The 16,393-nt window shown below is 35.2% G+C and overlaps 1 pseudogene; it reads left to right on the top strand.

The window, feature by feature from the left end:
• Nucleotides 1–509: 509 nt before the first annotated feature.
• On the top strand, nucleotides 510–13,120 carry LOC107823376 (short-chain dehydrogenase TIC 32 A, chloroplastic-like; annotated as a pseudogene).
• The last annotated feature ends 3,273 nt before the right edge of the window (nucleotides 13,121–16,393 follow it).

Raw genomic sequence — 16,393 nt, 5'->3', positions numbered from 1 at the left:
AAATAATCATATGTCGGGTTATAATTATACTATCAACTTCAGAAGGCTAAAACGTTAAACTGTAAAACCTTATAAAAAATAAAAGGCCGTAAGTTGGGGGTTGGGTAAAGTTAGTTAAGATTCTAAACCAATTAATTAAATTCTGAATCACCCAATATTTTAAAAACCATTCAGTTGACAAACATACAATCCTCTCTCATACACACACACACTTAAGTAGTAATTAATTACCTTAACCCCTACCACATCTCCATTTATAAAAATCCCACTTTCCTCTCAAGTCTTCACCATAACCAGAATCTCAAAAACTCCTCATTCCTCTCCATATCTCTTTTTCTCTAGCACAACATACACCTATTCTTCTCTAAGGAAGAGTCTGAAACAGAATCAACTTGAACTCGGATCGCCATTCGCCTAAGCCTATTATTTTGCTTTTTTCTCTGTGTCCTTAGTTACTTATATTTCCATCACATCGAACCAAAAAAACAAGGCAAAAGATTAACGTAAAAATGCTAGAAACAGTAAAGTACCTTATTGGCTCTGCTGATCCTAGTGGTTATGGTTCTAAGTCTACTGCTGAAGAAGTCACCCAACATTGTCCTGATCTTTGCTCCATCATCACTGGTAAGAAGACGGATTCAGAATTTAAATCGATAAATCCAATTAATGTGATTGTACGTACTCGTTTTATCAATTAGTGAGCCATGATATATACTCAAAATCAAAACTTTATGACAATTTTCCTTCTTTGTAACACTAGCGTTTGAGCCGGTTCACATGCATTTTAACTATTCACCTGGTATTTGAACTTTCTAGTACATGTACCAAACATGATGTTACAACAACAACATATCCAATACATATATCCCCATTGCGTGAGGTTTGGAGAGGATAATGTAAATGCAGATTTTATCCCTACCTTAGATAGAGAGACCGTTTCCGATAGATCATCGACTTGTACCAAACATGATGTTACTTTGACTATTCACCCAGTATATGTTACTTTTCAAGTAACTAGATAACTTTATTTATAACGAAAAGACAGATGGAAAGAATTTGTCTAACCTATTTTAATAAGCTAAGTTCAGGCGCTACATCGGGGATTGGAGCAGAGACGGCAAGAGTGTTAGTCCCGCCAATATTGCTGTATTTGTAAATAATAATTCTGCAAAATATAAGTTATCGTAATGAAACAGTAATTAATTCGAGCCCACTGAATTCACAGTGTTTCCTTAAGGAATTTAATCCCCTCCTAGTACCCAAGGTTATGGATTATTTCCTCCCAGGATAGAACGAATCACACACTGGTGTAGCGGCACTTCAAACCCCAGTGTTTCAGCGAACACAAAGTTCGGTAGCAAATCACACTTATAGTTGGTTTGTTTGAAGTTAAAACAATGCAGAACAAAGGAGTAGAAACTCAGAAAATCGTATGGAAATGTTGAGAGGAAGGAGTGCAATGTACAGTCAAAGTTGAGCGTTTTCAGTGTTGTTTGTTGGTGTCTTCGTTTTTCGTTCGTGTCTTTCTTCAACAGCTGCTGCACATATATATAGCAGCCAGCTTTGAAGATGAACGACCCTCCACCCTCCATGGTGGAGCATGCACTAGCTTGTTTGTGGAGCAAGCACTTGGCCATGGTGGGAAGAGCATTAGGCGGCTGCTATTGCAGCTGGTGGTCAATACACGGATTGAAAAATATCCGTTACAAATGCGGATAATCTTACGTTAATATTTACTATTAACAAATAAATTTGGTCCAAAATATTAATCAATCAATCGATCATTTGACAAAATCCAAATCCAAATCCAAATCCAAATCCAAATCCAAATCCAAATCCAAATCCGAAGCCGAAGCCGTGGCCGTATACACGGATTGGAAAATATCCGTTATAAATGCGGATAATCTTACGTTAATATTGACTATTAACAAATAAATTTGGTCCGAAAAATTAATCAATCAATCGATCATTTGACCAAATCCAAATCCAAATCCGAAGCCGAAGCCGAAGCCGAAGCCGTGGCTGTGGCCGTGGCCGTGGCCGTGGCCGTAGCCGAGCCGAGCGAGCGACGACGACGACGGCGCGAGGCTTGCTTTCTTCTTAACTCTTTAAGAGCTACAAGAAGATCAATTATATATATACCCACCAAAAATCTTTTTCTCTTCCAATATGGGACAATGTCTCATTGTCAAGAGAGGTAAACTTATAATTTTACTCAAAAATTTTATTTTCCCTCCATTTTTCATTCACCCTCATTTTAAGACTATTTCATCTTAAATAACAAAAAAATCTCAACAATCCCCCACATGAATGGGGAATGGCTATATCACGGAAGTATGCATGGAAAAACTGTGTGATTTGCAAGCAAGGATTAATCGCATCTGGATAAGTAGGTTTCCCTTTGAACTTTCTGTAGTAAACTTATGTCGGATATACTCGGTCAATCGGTAGATTTGATATCTTTGAACCGTCGATCTTTGGTATATACCTAGACAACCATAAGTCACACAATCAACCCTTAACCGTCTTTGATTCTCATTGTTGTGTTCGCTTCAGCCATGAACACGCCTGGTTTCATAAGTGCGTAGAGAACTGGCCTTACAACGTTCTCCTTGAAGCGGCTAACACTTCACACTTACATAGGTGATTCCTAAACGTATCATCCTGTAGATACACTATTTGATATACCCCGTATCAAATTTAGAAATCATTAAAAGGCCTTAATGCTTTATCCTTGGTACTGAACATTGTCTCATCACGAGAACGGACTAAAATTTTATTTGACAATGTTGAACCGCCATTAATGACTTTGTTTGATCTCTTTGAACCTAGATCTTGGGATCTCCAGTCTTCTAGGTAGAGTTACCGCCACAATGACTTGTTCTCGGCCATAGCCCCATTCCCCTTGATGATTTCTCAACTACCTCTCTAGTTAGGCCTTTTGTAAGTGGATCCGACACATTATCACTTGACTTTACATAGTCAATCGTGATAATTCCTCTAGAGAGTAATTGCCTAACGGTTTTATGTCTTCGTCGTATATGACGAGATTTACCGTTATACATGACGCTCCCAGCCCTTCCAATTGCCGCTTGACTATCACAATGTATGCATATTGGTGCCAACGGTTTGGGCCAAAATGGAATGTCTTCTAAGAAATTCCGGAGCCATTCAGCTTCTTCACCGGCTTTATCTAAGGCTATGAATTCAGCCTCCATTGTAGAGCGGGCAATACATGTTTGTTTGGACGACTTCCAAGATACCGCTCCTCCACCAATAGTGAATACATATCCACTTGTGGACTTAGAATCAGTTGAACTGGTGATCTAATTTGCATCACAGTATCCCTCAATCACCGCAGGAAATTTACTGTAGTGCAAGTCAAAGTTCTGGGTATGTTCTAAATATCCCAAAACTCGTTTCATTGCCATCCAATGAGATTGGCCTGGATTGCTCGTATATCGACTCAGTTTACTTATAGCACAAGCTATATCTGATCGTGTATAATTCATGATATACATTAAGCTTCCCAACACACGAGCATAATCCAATTGTGATATGCTTTGGCCTTTATTCTTTGCTAATGCAAGATTCACGTCAATTGGAGTCTTTGCAACTTTAAAGCCCAAGTGCTTGAATTTTTCAAGTACTGTCTTAATATAATGAGATTGTGACAATGCCAGACCTTGAGGAGTCTTATGGATCTTAATTCCCAGAATTAAATCAGCAACTCCCAAGTCTTTCATATCAAACTTGCTATTGAGCATACGCTTAGTAGCATTTATGTTGGCAATGTCATTACTCATTATCAGCATATCATCCACATATAGGCAAACAATGACTATGTGATTTGGAACATTTTTAATGTACACACATTTATCACATTCATTTATCTTAAAACCATTTAACAACATTGTTTGGTCAAATTTCGCATGCCATTGTTTGGGTGCTTGTTTTAGTCCGTAAAGAGACTTAACAAGTCTACATACTTTCTTTTCTTTACCTGGAACCACAAACCCTTCAGGTTGTTCCATGTAAATTTCTTCCTCCAACTCTCCATTTAAGAAGGCCGTCTTAACATCCATTTGATGAATTTCAAGACCATACACTGCAGCTAATGCTACTAACATCCGTATGGACGTAATTCTTGTAACTGGAGAGTATGTATCAAAGTAGTCTAGACCTTCTCGTTGTCTATACCTTTTGACTACGAGTCTTGCCTTGAATTTATCAATAGTGCCATCATCTTTAATTTTTCTCTTAAAAATCCATTTAGAACCCAAAGGTTTATTTCCAGGAGGAAGATCAACCAATTCCCATGTATGGTTGTTCAATATGGATTCTATTTCACTATTGACTGCCTCTTTCCAAAACAATGATTCGGAAGAAGTCATAGCTTCCTTAAATATTTGAGGCTCATTCTCCAATAAGAAAGTCACAAAATCTGGTCCAAATGAAGTAGAAGTTCTTTGACGTTTACTACGTCTTGGATCCTCCTGATTACATGTACTTTCTTTTGTTTCTTCCCGAGGTCGTTTAGATCCTTCACCAAACGACTCACATTCCTTTTTATACGGATATATATTTTCAAAGAACTCAGCATTATCTGATTCTATAACCGTATTATTATGAATGTCGGGATTTTCTGATTTATGAACCAGAAATCGATATGCTTTACTATTTGTCGCATATCCTATGAAAACACAATCAACGGTTTTCGGTCCTATCTTTACCCTTTTGGGTTTAGGAACTTGCACTTTTGCCAAACACCCCCACACTTTAAAATAATTCAAGTTGGGCTTCCTTCCTTTCCATTTTTCATATGGAATGGATTGTGTTTTGCTATGGGGCACTCGATTTAATATTTGATTAGCCATAAGAATGGTTTCCCCCCACAAGTTCTGTGGCAAACCCGAACTTATCAACAACGCGTTCATCATCTCCTTTAATGTGCGATTCTTTCTTTCTGCAATCCCATTAGATTGGGGCGTGTAAGGAGCTGTTGTTTGATGAATAATTCCATATTCTAAACATATTTCTTCAAAAGGAGATTCATATTCACCACCTCTATCACTTCTTATCATTTTTACTTTCTTGTTAAGTTGCGTTTCAACTTCATTTTTGTATTGCATGAATGCGTCTATTGCTTCATCCTTACTATTCAGTAAGTAAACATAGCAATATCGAGTACCATCGTCAATAAAAGTTATGAAATACTTCTTTTCACCGCGAGATGGTATTGACTTCATGTCACAAATATCTATGTGAATTAAGTCTAAAGGATTTGAATTCCTTTCAACTGACTTATAAGGATGTTTAACATACTTAGATTCCACACATGTTTGACATTTTGATTTTTCGCATTCAAACTTAGGCAGTACTTCCAAGTTAATCATTTTCCGCAAGGTTTTATAATTGACATGACCCAAACGTACATGCCATAAATTATTTGACTCAAGTAAGTAAGAAGAAGCTGAAATATTATTATTGTTTTCCACAACCATTACATTCAGATTGAAAAGGCCCTCGGTGAGGTAATCTTTTCCTACAAATATTTTATTCTTACTTATGACAACCTTATTGGACACAAAAATGCACTTAAAACCGTGCTTAACAAGAAGTCCAGTAGAGACTAAATTCTTTCTCATTTCGGGAACATGAAGGACATTGTTCAAAGTCATGACCTTGCCAGAAGTCATTTTCAGAAATATCTTCCCATATCCTTCAACTTTTGCTGTTGAAGCATTTCCCATATAAACTGTCTCTCCGGGTCCAGCAGGAGCATAAGTAGCAAAAGCTTCTCTTACTGCACAAACATGGCGAGTGGCTCCTGAATCAAACCACCACAGTTTAGGATTTCTCACCAAGTTATATTCAGAAAGCATGGCACACAAGTTATCAACATCATCATGATTTACTACCATGTTTGCTTGACCCCTTTTCTTGTCTTTCTTCGGAGCACGACACTCCGTAGATTTGTGTCCGTTTTTCCCACAGTTGTAGCAGTTTCCACTGAACCGCTTCTTGCTTGGGTTGTATTTCAGACCAGAAGCCTTCTTCCTCTTTTTGTTATCTTCAAAAATATTTGCTCCCATTATTGTTGAATTTCCACGGCCTCTCCTTTCAGCAGCTTTATTGTCCTCTTCGATTCTCAACCGAACAATGAGATCTTCAAGGGACATTTCCTTTCGTTTGTGTTTCAAATAATTTTTGAACTCCTTCCACAACGGAGGTAACTTCTCAATCATTGCTGCTACTTGGAATGTTTCATTGATGACAAGACCTTCAGCAAGTAGATCATGAATAATCACTTGCAATTCCTGGACTTGGGTAATAACAGACTTGCTATCTACCATTTTGTAGTCCAAAAATTTTGCGGCAACGAATTTCTTCATCCCGCCATCTTCAGTTTTATATTTCTTTTCAAGCGCATTCCACAATTCTTTTGACGTCTCCACGCCACTGTATATATTATACAGATTATCATCCAGTCCGCTAAGAATATAATTCTTGCATAAAAAATCAGAATGCTTCCACGCTTCAATCACGATAAAGCGTTCATTCTCTGGAGTTTTATCTGGCAGATCAGGAACATCTTCCTTGATGAACTTCTGTAGACATAACGTAGTTAAGTAGAAGAACATCTTCTGCTGCCAGCGCTTGAAATCAATCCCGGAAAATTTTTTGGGTTTTTCTGCCGGTGCCAACGCCGGTGTTCGGCTTGTCGATGCGTTGGCAGTCACCGTCGGAACAGCTTGGTTTTCGCTTTCAGTCGTCATTTTTTTTCTATAAAAGAATGACACAAATAAACTTTTAATAAATGTTTTCAAACTGGAGTAAAAATCACGTAGAATTTAATCTCCAACAAAACGCCACGAAGGCTTTACTCTCCAAAACGGGAGTACACAAAACCACAAAGGTTTTAGTTTGCAGAATAATAAGAATAACACAAATACAGAAATAAATATTAAATTTCTTAAGGTTGTTAGTCCCGCCAATATTGCTGTATTTGTAAATAATAATTCTGCAAAATATAAGTTATCGTAATGAAACGGTAATTAATTCGAGCCCACTGAATTCACAGTGTTTCCTTAAGGAATTTAATCCCCTCCTAGTACCCAAGGTTATGGATTATTTTCTCCCAGGATAAAACGAATCACACACTGATATAGCGGCACTTCAAACCCCAGTGTTTCAGCGAACACAAAGTTCGGTAGCAAATCACACTTACAGTTGCTTTGTTTGAAGTTAAAACAATGCAGAACAAAGGAGTAGAAACTCAGAAAATCGTATGGAAATGCTGAGAGGAAGGAGTGCAATGTATAGCCAAAGTTGAGCGTTTTCAGTTTTGTTTGTTGGTGTCTTCGTTTTTCGTTCGTGTCTTTCTTCAACAGCTGCTGCACATATATATAGCAGCCAGCTTTGAAGATGAATGACCCTCCATCCTCCATGGTGGAGCATGCACTAGCTTGTTTGTGGAGCAAGCACTTAGCCATAGTGGGAAGAGCTATTATTGCAGCTGGTGGTCAATACACGGATTGAAAAATATCCGTTATAAATGCGGATAATCTTACGTTAATATTTACTATTAACAAATAAATTTGGTCCAAAAAATTAATCAATCAATCGATCATTTGACCAAATCCGAATCCGAAGCCGAAGCCGAAGCCGTGGCCGAGCCGAGCGAACGACGACGACGGCGCGAGGCTTGCTTTCTTCTTAACTCTTTAAGAGCTACAAGAAGAGCAATTATATATATACCCACCAAAAATCTTTTCCTCTTCCAATATGGGACAATGTCTCATTGTCAAGAGGGGAAAACTTAAAATTTTACTCAAAAATTTTATTTTCCCTCCATTTCCCATTCACCCTCATTTTAAGACTATTTCATCTTAAATAACAAAAAAACCTCAACAATCCCCCACATGAATGAGGAATGGCTATATCACGGAAGTATGCATGGAAAACCTGTGTGATTTGCAAGCAAGGATTAATCGCATCTGGATAAGTAGGTTTCCCTTTGAACTTTCCGTAGTAAACTTATGTCGGATATACTCGGTCAATCGGTAGATTTGATATCTTTGAACCGTCGATCTTTGGTATATACCTAGACAACCATAAGTCACACAATCAACCCTTAACCGTCTTTGATTCTCATTGTTGTGTTCGCTTCAGCCATGAACACGCCTGGTTTCATAAGTGCGTAGAGAACTGGCCTTACAACGTTCTCCTTGAAGCGGCTAACACTTCACACTTACATAGGTGATTCCTAAACGTATCATCCTGTAGATACACTATTTGATATACCCCGTATCAAATTTAGAAATCATTAAAAGGCCTTAATGCTTTATCCTTGGTACTGAACATTGTCTCATCACGAGAACGGACTAAAATTTTATTTGACAATGTTGAACCGCCATTAATGACTTTGTTTGATCTCTTTGAACCTAGATCTTGGGATCTCCAGTCTTCTAGGTAGAGTTACCGCCACAATGACTTGTTCTCGGCCATAGCCCCATTCCCCTTGATGATTTCTCAACTACCTCTCTAGTTAGGCCTTTTGTAAGTAGATCCGACACATTATCACTTGACTTTACATAGTCAATCGTGATAATTCCTCTAGAGAGTGATTGCCTAATGGTTTTATGTCTTCGTCGTATATGACAAGATTTACCGTTATACATAACGCTCCCCGCCCTTCCAATTGCCGCTTGACTATCACAATGTATGCATATCTTCTATGTGACATTCTCTTTGTTTTACCTTTGCTACTAATCATCTAGGTAACTTATGATAATTAAATAAATATCTTCTGATCATCCATTTACATGCACGTGCGGGACATTAACTACTTATTATGTTCCTTTTTACTCCTATGTGACATTCTCTTTGTTTTAGACTATCTATAAGAAAATAATGCGTTTTCATATTTCGCAATAGTTTAATTTTAAACTTTTTATTTTACCCTTAATAATATTCATGTTTTTGTAGTTAAAAAAAAAAAAAAAAGACATCATAGCCACAAATAGCAAGCTCCTCTTTTTCCTTAAACTTACTGTTCAATACCGATCATATAAAATGGAACATAGAAAGTAGTTAAAATCATGATTTAATTATTCTTCTTACACTTGACATTAGGTTGATCAGTGTTTGTCAGATTTTTTTTAATTATGGTGAAAGAGAATTGTATGTCAGTACTGTTAGGATATAGGTGAAGAAGTTATAGATCAATATATATAGTACTAATTTTATGAAAAACTAGTACTAAGTATTATTTAGTGTTATTGAGAAATTAATTGAGTACATTATTTCGTTATTAACAATAGGCCATTTCCTACTGACGAAACTATTACTTACTAAAGAAGATGACGGAGACGGCTAAAGAAACGGGCTTACAAGGGAGAATATATATATATATATATATATATATATATATATATATATACTCTCCGATTGAGGAGATATCTCTCTCTTCATAATTATTCGTTCTTAATAAATAATATATTTTTATATTCAGAAATAATTTAAATTTAAATTTCTCATTTTCAATGAAAATATTTTTAGTCAAACAAATATTATGATACGTTTAAGACTACTATATTTCAAAAATCTTATGGTCATAAAAATATTACAGACATATTTAAGATCACATGTTTCAAATCTTTGAAAAATTGGGAAGGAGATGTAATTTTTATATTTGTAGTAAAATCTTTGAAAAATTGGGAAGTAATCTGATACTAAATTAATGCATTTATTGGAAAAAGAAAAACTGATAGTACTACTATATTTTAAAGTTTGGACTTTGGTCAGAATAGAGTAATTTGTCTGGGTGTTCGACAGATATTACGATGCTACACGTGCGTATGCTCTCTCTAAGCTTGCTAATTTTGCACACCAAGGAACTTGCCCTGAGATTGAAAGTAAGTACATTTTAATATAATTTTCTTAGATGCTGTTTTCTTATTAATTTGTTATTTTTGGAAAATACATAAATTAGTCAGTATTATTGGTTTAGGAAAAGCGGATTTTGTTGGGTTCCTTAGTAAGGATGAAGTCTTTTTCGGTAGTTATATCGAGGTTCCAACTAATTTAGATTTGTGCCCTCTAAAACCCCACTTAGAGGACGGGGGCGGGTGAGTGCTCCCTAATAGAATTTTTTATATTTAAAGCTCGAACTCGAAATTTTTTGGTGGCAGGAAAACTAGATATTATTGTTGTTTGCATGCATGAAATTAATATAAGGTTGTCTCTTTGTCTTGAAAATGTTACAGAAAATGGAGGCAAATGTGAAAGTCAATAGTGTTCATCCAGGGATTGTGAGAACTAGACTTACTGGAGAACGCGAAGGCCTTGTCACTGGTTTGTACATTCAATTTTCAAACTACATTTTATTTTGAGTTCATTTTTTTAAATGTGGATTAGATATGCTTAAAATAGTTATTTTCTAAACTTATATAGTGATGATAATTTTTTTAACGGCAAAGGTCCAAATATACCCTTGTATTTTGGAAAATGGTCTAAGAATACCCTTATTATACTATTGGGTTATCTATACTCATGCAGTCATAATTTGGGTTCAAATATACCTCTCATTTAAACGGAGGGACATGTATCATCGTCATGTTGGCTAATTCTAAATATCTCCTAATTAATTAAAAAAACTCATTATTTGGTACCCGAAAAATAATTTTCTAAAGCAATTTTTTTTTTGTAAAAACTGGAAAAAACTGAATTTCTTTTTACTAAAAACTGAAAAAAACAAAAATATTTTTGTTTTCCAGTTTTTACAAAAAGAACTGCTTTAAAAAAATAGAAAAATATTTTCTAAAATAATATTTTTGTAAAAACTGAAAAAATAAAAACTGAAAAGTAATTTTCTAAAACAATTAAAAACTGGAAAAAACTGAATGTTTTTTACTAAAAACTGAAAAAATAAAAAATATTTTTTTCCAGTTTTTAGAAAAATATTGCTTTAAAAATACTGAAAAGTAATTTCTAAACAATTATTTTTGTAAAAACTAAAAAAAAAATTGAAATGCAATTTGCTAAAGTAATATTTTTGTAAAAACTGAAAAAACAAATATTTTCTTTTTTTTCAGTTTTTGGTTAAAAAATTTCAGTTTTTCCAGTTTTTAATTGTTTTAGGAAATTATTTTTCAGTTTTTACAAAAATATTGTTTTAGAAAATATTTTTTAGTTTTTTTAAAGCAGTTTTTTTGTAAAAACTGGGGAAAAATTATTTTTGTTTTTTTCAGTTGTTAGGGGAAAAAATTCTGTTTTTTCAGTTTTTACAAACAAAAAATAATAATAATTAGAAAATGGATTTTCGGGTACCAAATAATGGATCTTTTTAATTAATTAGGAGATATTTAGAATTGACCAACAAAACGATGACACGTGTCCCTCCGTTTAAATGAGGAGTATATTTGAACCCAAAGTATGACTGCAGGGTTGTAGATAACCCAATAGTATAACGAGGGGCATTCTTAGACCATTTTCGAGAGTACAGGAGTATATTTGGACCTTTGCCTCTTTTTTTAATGGATGCGCAGATCTTGTGTTCTTTTTGGCCTCCAAATTTTTGAAGACGATTCCAAAGGTAATATTTCCTTTACTTCTAGCCTCTTCTTGGCTATATTGTAAAACGTTTTATCAGTGACGAATACAGAAATTTCATCAAAAAAATTTAAAATATAAAAAATGTAAACACATGAAGAAGCCTAAGAAATTCAATATATATATATATATATATATATATATATATATATATATATATATATATATATATATATATATATATATATATATATATGTACACCAAGAATGTATATTAACCTATATATACAGTATAAGTTTTCGCCGAACGAAGTTTGATAAACCTGTTCCGCCCCGTAGCTCCACCCATTAGTCTCACCTTTCTTTTACTTTAGTACGAAATAGTCGCTCAAAGCATTTTTTGAAAGAAGAATAAAAAGGAATTATAAAAGTATTAAGAATACACTTAAATCCAGTCTATAAAAAAAAATAAAAAAAATATAAAAAAGGTAAGACGGTAATAAATGCAGCTACACAGTTGTCACACTCAAATACAGTTTAAATTTTTTTATAACTGAGTATAGTAATATTTCATATTAACTGATTTAAAATTCTGAATTTACCTATGCAGGCAGCTGCGACGACTTGCTACGTGGCAACTCATCCAAGACTTGAAAATGTGAGTGGTAAATACTTTGCAGATATGGAGTCAGAACCTAAATATGGTTCTTTTTGTCATTTAGGACGAAAATAAGTGTAAAAAAAAAAAGAGTGATTTTTTTATGTATAATGCTCTTTTAAAAAGCGCTATATATTAACGGGCGTTTTGGACGTTAAAGTATAACGCTCTTTTAAAAAGCGCTATACATATAACGCTTTTAATAACAGCGCTATATGTATAGCGTTTTTTTTAAAGAGCGCTATACAGAATCATATTTGTATCATAACTCTCTTTTTTTCTCACTGTGTCTGGGTGCTTTGATTAACTCTATTTTATGCAAGTTCTGAAATGCTATCCATACAGGCAGGAAATGCTGATGCAGCTATCCAAGAATGTAAATATTTGGAAAACAAAGGTATGATTCTTGATCATAACGGCATTAGTCGTTGTTTTCTGCTAAAGAAAAATATCTTGGTGAAGAAAACAATAAAAAATTATCATGGTGATGCATTAGTGTGCTGCTTGTCTGTGAGCAAATAATATTTATGAATTAAAATTTTACTCGAGTGCTGAACTTCTTATTGGTGCAGAGTTGTTGGGCATGGTATGTATAACGGTTTTTAAAAGCGTTATATGTATACTGTTTTTTAAAAGATCGTTATACTTAACGTCTAAAACGTCCGTTAATATATAACGCTCTTTAAAAAAGTGTTATACATAAATAAGTCACTTTTTTTTAATACTTATTTCCGTCCTACTTGACAAAAAGAACCACATTTAGGTTCTGGACTCGATTGCAATGAGGTTTCTACTTCGAAGCTAGGCCTAAATTTGACAGAGGCAGCACGTATATGGTCAGCTTCTGAGATTATGGTTGCTAAAGATTTCAAAGCACATTTTGTTCCATTCGAGGGTTTCGTCTGATAAAATATACAGAATTTAGAAACAGTAAAATACCAAAATGTATAATATCATAAGAAACTAGCTAAGTTAGTTTTAGGCTGAGGTCCTGAGGAGTGAGGAGTATTTGTATAAAAGGGAAATTATTTTCTAAGTGTAAGAGGAAAGAATAAAAATCTAGGGATATGTACAATTTTTGTATAGCATAATGCATAAAATATAAGTATATACATGGTTTGTTTTGTTCCTGGCTGTTAGGTGATTTTGTGAAAAATGTAATGTGAAGTTCATAGTAATAAAATGTCTGATTGGCAGTTCAAATTCTTCTTCTTTTTTCCTTCTATTTTATGAACAATAATTAAAAGTTTAAGTGGGTGTTTGGACATAAGAATTGTGATCTTTCGGAAAAAAGTGATTTTATTTTCAAGTGAAAATGGTATTTGAAAATTAGAGTTATGTTAGGACATGAATAAATTTGGAACTATTTTTAAATTTTTGTGAATGATTTAAAATAAAAATTTTGAAAAACAATTTTTGGAGTTTTTTAAAATTTTTGAATAATTTCAAAATTCAAACTTCAAATGAAATTGAAATTTTCAAGGTCAAACACTGATTTCGAAAAAAAGTAAAAAATAATTTAAAAAAAGTAAAAAACTTTTATGGCCAAACGGGCCCAAAATCATTTTAATTGGGACCTACTGACATGCATCAAGTGAAAGTCAAGTGTGTCTAAAAACTCGGAAAATAATTAAAGACGCCTTCGTTTACAATTGCAATCAATGGAAATTGAGTGTGAATTTGATATTGAGTGTAAATTAAAGACACCTTCGTTTAGAATTGCAATCCATGAAAATTGAGTGTGAATTTGACAAGTATTATGAAAGTATAGGGCTAATGATTGACTATTACAATTCGAACAATAGTATCACTAGAAGTTTAATAGTCCATTAGTTCATTTGTTAATCCTCTATCTAAAGTCTAAACCCTAACTAATTACTTATAAATATACCATTGCGGGTAAACACTTTCCAGAAATAGACGATTAGGGGTTGAAAATTTGCTCCATCGTCTAAGAGGATTTTAGGTTGTGGAAAACAATGGATTCACCCGTTCTGTAAAAATTTCTACCAACCGATAAAGAGATTCGCTTTCGCAGGAAGAAACTTATAAATCTCCAAAACTAATTTTTACACTGAATTAAGACAGGTGTCGGCATCTCCTTTTTTTGGGAATGGACGCAAATAATGGTGTCCCTTATTTACCACTTTTTGGGCCAACCTCATCTCCTGCAAAAATTCCAACTTTTGCTCAACTTAAGGTGTTTGTCTTGTACCTGTCTTCGGCCCACGTATCACGAGTGTTTGGTTCCCCCATCATCTATTGTATGGATTCATAATTTAAATTTAATGATTTAAAACTATTAAGTAAAATTTAATATCTGTTAAGTGTTAGTAATTTTTCATATATATATATACACTTACTGTATATGGTAAAATATGTTATGCTAAGTGGTTGTATAAGAGAGTGACACGTGGAACCAAATGCGGAGGATAGTTAAAACTGAAGACAATTGTTCCATTTGTCACCGGAAAGAATGACGCTCATAAAGATGCAATAAATACCTGTCGCCCGGTAGTATTTAATAGAGAATATTTCACAGCATTTAGTATACTGCTCATTACAAAGAATGTCATTTATGCTCACCGTTACACATTCTTCAATGACCCTCATAATTGACATTAAAGAAGGGCATGATCCTAAGACCTTGTTCCCAAGGTGCAACTATAAATAGTGAGCTCTGTTATCATTGTAAAGGAAACGAATTTTCTGGCAAACTTATGTTATAATCGATTCAAAGCTTTATATAATTTTATCTTCTTACATCTTGATTTTATTGTTGTTGTGCCTGGAAGTCCTGCTCTCAGAATTACTGTTTCTGCTATTTTGTCTTCATTTCAAGGCTAAATATTGGGTATTTCTTTAATTATTTATTATTTCAGGATCAAATTAATTTACTTGTCTAAAAACCACGTATAAATTCAACTATACCATTTTACGGGTAAACAGTTTGGCGCCAACCGTGGGACCTAGACAGTCGTGTAATTAAATTGATCCTTGCCTCTTTTTCTAACGTGTTTTGATTATTTGTCTTAGCAAAAAATCACAAAAATGACAAATAATGGTGTTAACAACACACATAAACTTCAGGCCCAAGGAGACCAACTTCATCACGAGGATTCAGTCAGTGACACCCACAATGAGGAGAACGATGCTACTCCGGTCTACGACAGGCGATACCCGTGACATGTTCGGGAGCCGACTCCCGATGATGCTGAGGAAGAGCATGTTGTTGAAGCGGTAAGGGTCCTACAAGAGCAACAAACGGTCATTCTAGGCCATCTCACACGGCAGAATAAGGTTATGGCGGAGTTGAAGCAGGTATTGTCGAGGGCTTCCAATAACGCGAATGGATGGGGTCTAGTTCCTCTCGGTGCTCCCGCGAATCAAACAACGCAGAGGGTCAACAACAACACCCCAAGGGGCGAGGTTGGCTCCGATGGGGCTGGGGGGGAGCGGATTCGGCCCCAACAACGAGAACGATCCCTTCAAGAGCGAGCTCTTACGGTTTATAAGGGAAGTGAACGCCCTCATGAACCAAATCCTGGGTGCACCACCGGTGCTGAAAGGGTCGGACTTAAAAAAGTATACTAAGTTGCCATACAAACTAAGCGCAGCACCAGAATTAATCCCAAAGTTGTTTAAATGCCCAACGTGTAGAAGTATGATGGAACTTCGGACCCTCGGTGAGCATATTACCATCTATACAATGATAGTGAAGGGGAACGATTTAGCTCCCCACGAGATTGAATCTGTTTGCTGAAAAAATTCGGAGAGACTCTCACGAGGAGAGTCTTGACGTGGTATTTAGTGTTACCCTAACATTCCATAGATTCCTTTGAGATGCTCGCGAACTCTTTTATTAAGGCATATGTCGGGGCTAGAAAGGTGCAGGCCTGAAAAACTGACATATTTAGAATTGAACAAGGAGAGTCCGAGTTGCTGCGGGAATTCGTCACCCCGTTCCAAAAGGATCTGATGTTGCTCCCGTCTGTTCCAGATGAATGGGCGTCTGAAGCATTCGCCAAGGGTCTGAATCCGAGAAGTTCAGACGCTTCCCCCAAATTGAAAGCTTGCTTGAGTTCCAAGCGATGACTTGGGCGAATGTCCACAACCGGTACGAGTCTAAGATAAGGATTAAAGACGATCAGATTGGCTTCCCGTCGTCGGCAAAAGGAC

The sequence above is a fragment of the Nicotiana tabacum genome, chromosome 15 (assembly GCF_000715075.1).
Source record: "Nicotiana tabacum cultivar K326 chromosome 15, ASM71507v2, whole genome shotgun sequence".
NCBI lineage: Eukaryota > Viridiplantae > Streptophyta > Magnoliopsida > Solanales > Solanaceae > Nicotiana > Nicotiana tabacum.
The sequence above is the reverse complement of the archived record's forward strand: the minus strand, read 5'-3'. Positions and strand labels throughout refer to the sequence as shown.